Source organism: Peromyscus eremicus, chromosome 4 (genome assembly GCF_949786415.1).
Source record: "Peromyscus eremicus chromosome 4, PerEre_H2_v1, whole genome shotgun sequence".
NCBI lineage: Eukaryota > Metazoa > Chordata > Mammalia > Rodentia > Cricetidae > Peromyscus > Peromyscus eremicus.
This window is the reverse complement of record NC_081419.1, coordinates 130,930,336-130,940,177: the sequence shown is the minus strand read 5'-3', so window position 1 is coordinate 130,940,177 and position 9,842 is coordinate 130,930,336. Positions and strand designations below refer to the sequence as shown.

The following is a 9,842-nucleotide window of genomic DNA, read 5'->3' as shown; positions in this document are numbered from 1 at the left end:
CTCCAAAAGCACACAGCTTGGCATCCTTTCTGTAGAGGAGAGCCTATGAGGCAAGCACCTGGCAGGCCGGAGGTACTGGATTTCTGATTAAATCTCGTCTCCCTGCCCTGTGCCCTCAACCCCATGTGTTTGGAAGTGTCCTTTTCCTATTGTCCCTCCTGCCTGGCACATCGGTGAGCGGGCAGCCGTGCAGAGTGCAGACTCCCTGTTCTGCAACCAAGCCCATCCCTGGCAAATTGCTCGCTGCCTACAGATTGACAGCGGCCCACTGGCCCTTCATCCCTGAGCTCTGATAGACCATACACTGAGTTGCTGGCTGGCTGGCATTCTCTTGCCTTTGCCATCTTCTTTCCTCAAAAATCGTGGGCATCCATCACCAGTGACGGGCTCAGAACTGCCTTTCTTCAGGCCCACTTCACTGCTGGATACCTGCATCTCTGAAAACCCTCTGCCAGGTGTTAGCCTTACTCCAGGCCCTCTGCTCAGGAAAGACCAGCCTCTGCAGCCCACAGGCTTCAGTTCTGTAAGGCCGCCTGCTCACAGACAGACAGGGTTCTTTGTAGGGCTGCTTTTAGTGGGTGGCAAAAGGGTTTGCTTGTTTTCACTTATTGGTCAAGTATGCACTATTGTTTCCACACTCAAGAGCCATTTTTGTGGATACTATGTGATTCCATTTTGCACAGACAGGAACTGTGGCCCACAGGGGCTTAACACGCACCCAACTCTTCCCATAATGGCCCTCATATCTGTGCCCACCTACAGCGTGGTGTGCAGTTGTGGCTACTACTGGAATTGGGAAGACTAGACTGGACCTCCTCAGTCTTCCTTAGCTGACAGCACTTCTGTACCTGTCTGTAAACCCATCTTTCTGGCCCCTCAGTGTTTCCCAGGCCCACAGCCTTCTCTTCATTTGGATCCAGTCATTTCTAGCTGCTCAGTTGCACCTGTGTCTCTGAGCATCCAGCCCGACTCCTTTCACCCGTGGTCCATACGGCTGCTGTCAGCCTTCCCTCCTAACTTAGGGGTGCTTTGTGGCACTCAGCTCACTTTTGTCCTTTTACAAAAATGGCATGTTCACAGTCTGGCTGGCACCTCTGAGCTCCTCCAGGTGCCAGAGACACTCACCTGTCCTTAACGAAGTTGGTCCAAAAAGGTATCTGGAGTCAGGGTGACAGCTGCTGCCATCTTGAAGACCAAGAAGAAATCACTGCCTCACTCAGGGGATCTTATCATCCCTCTTGGGATTAGTATAGTGATAGAGGCAGAGGATGAGAGAGTGAAGGAGCCGAGAGAACAAGATCGTTTTCCCAGCTTTGAAGGAAGAGAGCTAGAGAGGTAACTCCTTTTGAACTGCTCTTTTTTTATATGGCAGAAGGCATGAGCATGTCAGCAGGACCTCCTGAAACCTCTAAGCACCCAAGAGTGGCACAGTTGTGCCCACTGTACAAGTGGCTTCCAGATGTGAATTGCCCAGGAGGAGAAGCAGACCTGGGACTTGCCCCTGTCCTTTTGTCCTCCAGAGCTTTACCTTAACTACCGTCCTCCTCCTCCTCCTCCTCCTCCTCCTCCTCCTCCTCCTCCTCCCCCCAGTCATGAGTAGAGGAGGGAGGGGTGTCGAGCGTCGAAGGTGGAATGAGGGAAGATGGAGGAGGTTGATGGGACTCGAGGGCTGGGATACACCTGCTCAAGGGGAAGGGAGGGAGAGAACTTTTTAAAATAGTCAAACTGAAATAAAGCCCTATTAAAAGTTAAGGGTGAGGGAGGAAATTAGATATCGAAAAGGTGTTAACTGAAAAGCAAAGAAGTGACATCAGGAAAACTAAGGCTGGCAGTGAGCGAGGACAAGCGATGGTCCATGTCCCCATTGCTTGGAGTGGACTCAACTATTTAATCAGGGTTAACCTGGGACAGCAAGCATGGAACAACCCACCCACCCAAACCAAAGTGCCTTAGCCCTGGGCCAGTGACCTCATCTGTTCTGAAACAATTGCTGGGAGGTGCTAAATAAATATTTGCTGATAGGAAATGAACATCTGAAGTGAGAAATGACATCAAATGAAGAGCTAGGCATGGAGGCTTATACTTATCATGCTAGCACTTGGGAGGTAGAGGTTGAGGGATCAGGAGTTCAGGGTCAGTCTTGGCTGCAGAAAGAGTTAGAGGCCAGAGCTGTGTGGTGGTGGTGGCACACTCTAACCCCAGCACTCAGGAGGCAAAGGCAGGTGGATCTCTGAGTTTGAGGCCAGCCTGGTCTACAGAGCGAGTTCCAGGACAGCCAGGGCTACACAGAGAAACTTTGTCTCAAAAAACCAAACAAACAAAAAGTAGAGGCCAGTATGAGCCACATGAAACCTTGTCGCCAATAAGTAGTACACAATCAAGTGAAACTATCAGTGTTAGGCTGCTGCTGATGGAAGGGAACCAAGGAGTCCCATCCATTGGCCAGATGGGTGTGGCTACGTGGGGCGTTCCAATTGATACAGATAGTGCTTAAGTCTAGGAAGACAACCCTCCCTTGATCCACAGGTCTGCATAGCATTTGGGGAGGGGTCTTATGCCCTTGTGATTCTTGAGATTTGAGGATCCCCTAGAGATCACTCAGTCTTGGATGAGTTTTTTTCCACCACCTAGGGTTCTCAATTGTCCCGATTTCACACAAGGGATCTCCAACAAGAACTAACAAACATAGCCTGTCCTCTCTGATTGTAGCGTCCCTTTCACACAATGTGTCACATCCCTGGATAGAAAAAAATTTATTACCTGAGTCTTAAAACCCATAGCTCCGTTTTATTTTTCTTCTATGTTTTGTTTTAAAGTTTATTTTATGTGTATAAGTGTTTTGCCTTCATGTATGTAAGTGCACCATGTGTGCCTGGTGCCCATAGAGGCCAGAAGACAGCACTGGATCCCCTGGAACTAGAGTTACAGACAATTGTGAGCTGCCATGTGGGTGTCAGGAACCGAACCCAGGTCCTCTGCAAAAGCAGCTACTGCTGTTAACTGCTGAGCCATCGCTCCAACCCCTGTACTGTTTTTAGTTGAGATTAGATAGGTAAAGTCCTTATCCTGATCTCCCCAGTGAGAATGCTTCTCCACTGACTTGCCAGAGTTACCACCACTCACCAGGCCTGTCCCCCATCTGCAGAGGGAGGCCGCTGAACTAGGTTATCCCGAGTTCCTTTTCAGTGCTAACATCACATCTTCAGGGGCTCCTGGGCTTGTGACAGTGCTGATGGGGAATGGAAAGCCCAGACTTGTCACCTCCACATTTGGAACATGGAGGAATCAAGATAGCTGTAGCCCCAAGAAGGCGAACTTGCCAGGAACTGGCTGAGATGATTCTGCTGCTTGTGGTGAAATGTCTTGGCAGACCATTCAGGTAGGTCGGTACAGGTGAGGGAGAGGGTGGGGTTGACATTCTTTCGGCCCCTGAGTAATGTTTCCTTGCAGGATTGGATGCCTACAGACTAGTGGATGCCAGCTAGATGGATCCATCCACATTGGCAAAGTAGGTGAGCCGTCATCTCTCCACATAGTCTCCTGGCAGAATTCTAATGGCTTTCTCACCTTGAAATGCTATTCTGTGTTCACTGTCATTGTTTCCAGTCAGACCTTCCTTAGCCTTCTGGGTCTCTGTCCAAGTGGCACATTCTTTGAGAACATAGCTCCAGATGTCATCATCAATCAGAAATAGCTAAACTCAGAACTGGGCAAGAGGAGAAGGCTTGTTTAAAGCCAAGGTTGTTGATCTGTTGTTTGCTACAAAGAGAGCCCTATTCTAAACCCACCTCAGAGCTTAGTTGATAGGACCCGAGTTCAATCCCCAGCCCTGTATAAAAAAAAACAAAACGAAGATAGATATTGGCAGCACACAGCAGATGACTAGAGAGGATCGGTGGGGCTTGCTGGCTGGTCAGTCTGGCAAATTTTGAGCTCCAACCAAAGGTCCCATCTCAGAAAATAGAGAGTGATGAAGACACCTGTGGCTTGACATATACACAAGGCGCAGACAGATTTACAGGAATCAAGCCCAAAACTGAGCTGTGACTGGCGTTCCAAGGGCAGTTACAACTTGGATCCTGCTGAGGAGACTGAGAAGGTGCCATTGGAAGAGACCACAAAAGCACATAGGTTCCAGAAAGCCAACAAAGAATTTGCTGCACAGCTCTGAGGACAGGACAGAAGTCACCCAGGTGGGGGACAATCGACCTCTAATGTGGCTGTGAGGAGGGAGAAGGGGGCTGCAGGTCCTCCAGCACCAGGAAGGTACCCCTGCTCCCCGGCCACACCAGGACAGGGGAAGGCTGGGCCAGCCCGCCTGCAGAGTGAGGGCAGACACAGAGGGCCCCAGAACAGTGGGATTAAGTGTTGAGGTGAGGGGATTAGTTGTGTTGGTAGAAGGAGCAAACTGCGCTCATGTTCCTTTTTGCAGGGAACCTGATCTCCATGTTCTCAGGGAGCCTTCATCTGCCCTGTGGGTCCTAACTGCAGCCTTAATTAGCTGTGGCTTCTTCTTGCATGGTGGCTGGGGTCGTATCTTATCGCTCTTTGTAGCTCTGGGCGCCTAGCAACAGGCAGCTGTCGATGTAGGGGCAGAATAATCATTGTCTGTCTCAACTCCAGTGTCTGAAATGGAGATTCAGATAGATTCTTTTTGTCACAAAGACGTTATATCATGACAGGGAATGAACAAATGACATAGCAGTCATGGTTACTCTATCTAGATCTCAGGGAATGTTCCCTGGCCTTAGTGTGGGCTCAGCTCCTTATAATGTATGTCATGGGGTCATGGCCACTGTCTCGTCTGATCACTACAGCCCCTCCACCTGCATGCAGTGAGGCAGCCAGCCCGCTGGCCTGTTTCATAGGGGAGAAAAGAGACCTGGAGAAGCCAAGCAAGGAGAGTGGTGAGAAGTACAGGGATGAGGACGAGGGCACGGCCTGGAGTTGCTGGGTCTCTCCTAGACGGCATATACCGAATTGTAACTATTTCTTCCATACTTGCACAGAAGTCAAAGTCAGTTGAGCTGCCTGAGCATGGGCATGCATGCCTTACGGGACTTGGTAGTGTGTCTTCTGCATAGTAGAGCAGCCCAGGTTCCACCTCAACTACATGAGAATTTCTACCAGGAAGTCTCATAGGTGTTAGAGCTATGTGAGGAGTGAGGGATATAGAAAGCCTCAGATCTCTGATCTCCTATAAGCATCTGGTCTCTCCAAAGCCAGGAGATCACATGAGAGACAGCTCTCATCTAGACCAGTAGGGTTTCAGAGGAGTGGGTCAGAACCTCTGGTAGACAGAAACTAGAAGTACTTAGAATGGTTGGCTGTTATTAAGAGGTCAGGCTGGGGCTGGAGAGGAGGTTCCATGGTTAAGAACTTGGCTTCTAGTACCCATCCATGCTGGGTCTTCTGACCTCTTCAGGCTCCTGCACTCACATACATACACATACATTCTGGCATGCATACACACTTAGAAGGTCAGGCCTGGAGTGGCCCTGGTGTCTTGAGTGGAGCCCTGGTGGGTGGCAAGCTTCTGGGTTGGGGAACACAGTATTGCAAGACAGTCGAGACATTGGAAAGTGGCTCAGATATGGCCAGGGTATTGGGGGACAGGTGGGCCTGGTGACACCTGAACTCTAGCTTGAGGACTGAAGAAAGACACAACTGGCCTGGAGTCATTGCCACTCTGTAATGGGGACCCAAAAAAAAGTGATTTGTTAGGGAGCATGTGGAGAAGATGGCACAGGGCCTAGGTCAAGACCAGGAGTTAGAAACATTCAAGGAGCTGATCGAGATGGCAGAAAGGAAAGGACCTGAGAGATGCAGCAAACAACTAGGAGAGGGGGTTGCCATGACAACCAAGGTAGTAAAGAGTTTCAAGGAGAAAGTAATCAACATTGTCAAATGTGGCAGCAATTCCAATCAGATAAGACAGGAATTTCCCCTTTGGACTTGAGGATTAGCTGACTTGTACTGGCTTTAAAAGAGCATTTAGGGGGAGTTGTAGGAACATAAAGGGGGGGATTGATTTGACATACAAGTGGGGCATGAGACTGTCACTAAGTCCTTTAAGGAATCAAGAAGGAAAACTTGGAGATGTGAAAGATGGGGGTGTAGAGGTGAGGCTAGGAAGGATGAGCACATTGTTCACTAACCAGTGTATACAGTCACACCTCCAGTGTCCTCTGCTGTGCACCTGACAGTATGCCTAACTCTGTGGCTTCTTTGGGCACAACCGTGCAGTGAGTAGGGCTTCTGGAGCAGAAGAGGAGAAAGACAGAATCAGTCATGCTCATCGGTGTATAGTGCCCCATATTGGCAGAAACATGCTCCAGACCAAGAGGGGAAGTCCAGCAGAGCATATTCTGGGTCAGGGGCAATCCTGTGCCAGAGGCTTACCCCAGGAAAGACAGCAGTAGAATCCAGAGGCAGACAGACAGGGAGGAGCTGCGGAGAGAAAGGGACAAACAGAGCCCTGGCCTTTTTCTTCTTAATCTTGAAGGAAAGAGCAAAGCTGGTACGTGGATATTCTGGGATGTGGAGCCAGAGTAATTGAACAATTAGGGATGGAGACAATTATTTGAAATAAGCTCCCAAAGGGGCTGGGATCAAGTGCAGAGGAAGATAAATTAGTTTGGAGCAATAATGTGTATATGACCAAATGTGGGCAAAACTCAATTATTTACCTTTTAGAGAACAATATGATCCCATGTTCTTTTGGGAGCTTTTATCTGCCCTGTATCCTGCCTGCATGTCCAATTAGCACCAGTTTGGTCCTGTTTTGTGGCTGGGATCATGTCTTAATATTTTGTGTGCAATAGACTGAACTCTTTAGGTGCCAAGCCAGTGTTCTGTGCCTTAGACTGGAATTCCAAAAGTCAACATGTATTCTTGTATCAACCAAAAAGTATGACTGTTGCAGAGCCAAAAAGGGGAATTGGAGCAGTTAAATCTAGGAGGCAGCCATCTGGGTGACTGGATGGAGAAAAAGTAGTCTCTCCTCACCCATCCTGTGAGCTCTAGGTTCACATCCACCACCTCACATGAACTTCATCTCCTTCACAAGACGCAGTGTTCTGTGTTCCCTCCAGGAGGGAGGGAAAGCTGGAGAAGACACACCTGGTCATGCCAACACCACACTAGTGACAGGAGATGGTTGTAGACTTCTAGCCAGGGTGGCAGGACCAGTCAGAGATAGACACAGAAGAGAGGAGAGAAAAGAAAACAGGCTGGGAGGGTCGGGCCGGCCCACCCAAACAGTAGATAGAAAGCTGGTCTTCCTGGAGCCATGTCCACTCTGAGAGGGACCCATCAAGGGCCCTATCTTACTGCACTAGTATGGTCTGGAGACAGGACCCTCCCCAGGGGCAGACAACTCTCTGGTGTCATTGCTGTGCTTTTGTGTTTACTCCATCTGAGGCACATTTTTGTGTGTGATGTGACAGAGCTGGAGTCCCACGGACAGCAAGCTTGCTGAACACCTCTCACAGCCCTGCCCGACTGTCCTCCAGGATCCTGTGACTAGTCTTCTCTTCAGGCTGCTGATCACTGTGTGTTTTTGTGAGCCAAGGCTGTATTTTAATGAGCAAGGCTTTGAAAAGTGTCTTAATACCTGATACGGTAAGTACCCTTACCCTGTCCTCTATTCTTTTTAAAAAATCACCTTGTTATATTGCTGGTTTACTTTTATATATCTTATAATTAGCTTGTCAAAGTTCCATGGGGGGAAAAAAAAACCTTATTAAGTGAGACTGCATTGGAGGGAAAAATAGCATCATTAGGATGCCATCAGCTTCTCCCATCTGCGACTGCAGCGCCGTCTCCCGTGGTCAGTCGCCCTTGTTTGGTGTGGTTTTGCTTTGCTTTTAATACCTTCTAATAAAAGCTGGCCCCGCAGGTCACAGACATCCTCCACATTTCTTAATGGCTTGACTCCTGAACACCTTATTAGTTTTGTTGCTTTCGTGAATGGAAAAACTTGCCCAGTTTTTCATTTCACTTTCCAAATTTTAATCAGTTTGCTAATCACTGTGCAGCATTCACAGACACACACCAAGTGAACGTGCTTTGTCCCTGGACAGACAAATCAGAGTACAGCACACGTGCATTCTCAGCTAATTGGCAAGGAATGAATTTGAATGTTTGAATTAAATTTCAATTATACAAGTAAAACACAAATACATTTTCTTTTCAATACAGTCCACATTACAGATGGGGCATCCCTACTTGGCCCTTAGCCTCTGCCTTGGGTCCGTACACCTTCAGGGGAGAGCTGATATTAGTGCCTCTGTTTGTCTAGTGTTTGCTTGTGCCCTTTCCAACATGTCTGTTCTTTTGTTGGTCTGTCTGCATAGGCAGGTGGTGTCCACTGGAGGTGCTTTCTACGCTGTGTGCCCTGCAGGACTCGCCTCGAGCGGCTGTCTGCATCTCCGTTCACTCCAGTGCTCCACGCAGCTGGCCGCACACAGCCACAACAAGCATGTCCCCTTCTGTTTTAATGTTTCCTATTGGTTGACTGTGGAAATGCCTTTGGTGGTGTTCATAACAAACATGTTGAGGGTCCCCTTCATTAGTCCCCTTTTGCTCACATACACGTATTTCTGTAGGACAAGTACTTGGAACTGTTGGGCCACAGGGAAGACACGTCCTGAATTCAGATAAAAACAGCTACAGTCTCCTGCCAGAACCTCTCCAACTTTAACGTTTCACCAGTTGGATGGGTAAAAAGACTGTCACGGGTTAGTGTACCCTGTCATGCCACAGCTGAGGCTTTTGTTTACCTTCATTCCCAGTTCCCTCTCTGGATCATATGGCCAAGTCCTTCCTGCTTCTCTGCCTCTGCCTGCTTGCCTCCCTCTCCCTTTCTTTCCCTCCCTCTTTCCCATCTCTCTCTCTCTCTTTCTTCCATTTTTGAGACAAGGTCTCACTAGGTACCCCATCCTAGCTTCAAATTCAGGGTCCTCCAACCTCAGTCTCACTCAGCACTGGGATTATAGGTATGATACCACATCTTGCCCATTTCTTTTCTTTTCTTTCTTTCTTTCTTTCAAGATATTTTATCTTTCATTGGTTTCTGGTTCTTTATCTATTTCATGCATTTTATATACTAATGCTGTGTCACTAGTGACAAGTATTTTTCTACATTGTAGTTCCTTTGCCATTTAGTTGAATTGCTTTTAGAAAAAATTAAAGTTTTGATACAGTCATCTGTTGGTTTTACTTTTACACCTTCTTTTGGCAACCTTAAGAAGCCTTCTTTAGCAGGGCAGTGGTGGCACACACCTTTAACCCCAGCACTTGGGAGGCAGAGGCAAGCAGATCTCTGTGAGTTCAAGGCCAGCCGGGTCTACAAAGTGAGTTCTAGGACAGCCAAGGCTACACAGTGAAATCCTGTCTGTCTTAAAAAACAAAAAAGAAGAGGCCTTCTTTTATATTAATTTCAAGGCATTTTTTTCCTGTATTTTCTTCTCTAGCATTTATAGTTTGTTTATATATAGTTTGTAAATCTATGTTTATGTCATGTATAAAGAATAAATTCCATATTCACGAATCTTATCTAATGTCATCACCCTACTCTTTTGTAGAATGTCGATGGTATCATCTAAGCCTGCTCCCTTTACCTGGTACCACCCCACTGGCCGGGTGCACTGTGTAAGGCCGTCCCTAGTCCTCTGCCTGTCTGCTCCCAGGCTTGCTGATAGGCTGTGGTAAGAGCAGGACCGACTCACCCTCTCCGCTGTGCAGAGCTGCTCTGCTCAGCCTTGTGCCTTAGTCCTACCATACAAATTTTAAATTTATTGATTTCCAAGAGAACTTTTGTTGGAGTCACACTGAATTCA

At 48.0% G+C, this 9,842-nt stretch overlaps 1 long non-coding RNA gene across 3 annotated transcripts; it reads left to right on the top strand.

Annotated features, from left to right (window-relative positions):
* The first annotated feature begins 1,595 nt into the window (after window positions 1-1,595).
* LOC131909894 (uncharacterized) lies at window positions 1,596-9,209 on the top strand. Of its 3 annotated transcripts, none has more exons than XR_009378949.1 (3): window positions 1,596-3,379; window positions 3,451-3,508; window positions 7,449-9,209. It is a non-coding gene; the product is annotated as an uncharacterized LOC131909894 (long non-coding RNA). The 3 variants fall into 3 exon arrangements; XR_009378947.1 differs by having other exon boundaries at window positions 3,451-3,512; XR_009378948.1 differs by having other exon boundaries at window positions 1,596-3,508.
* The last annotated feature ends 633 nt before the right edge of the window (window positions 9,210-9,842 follow it).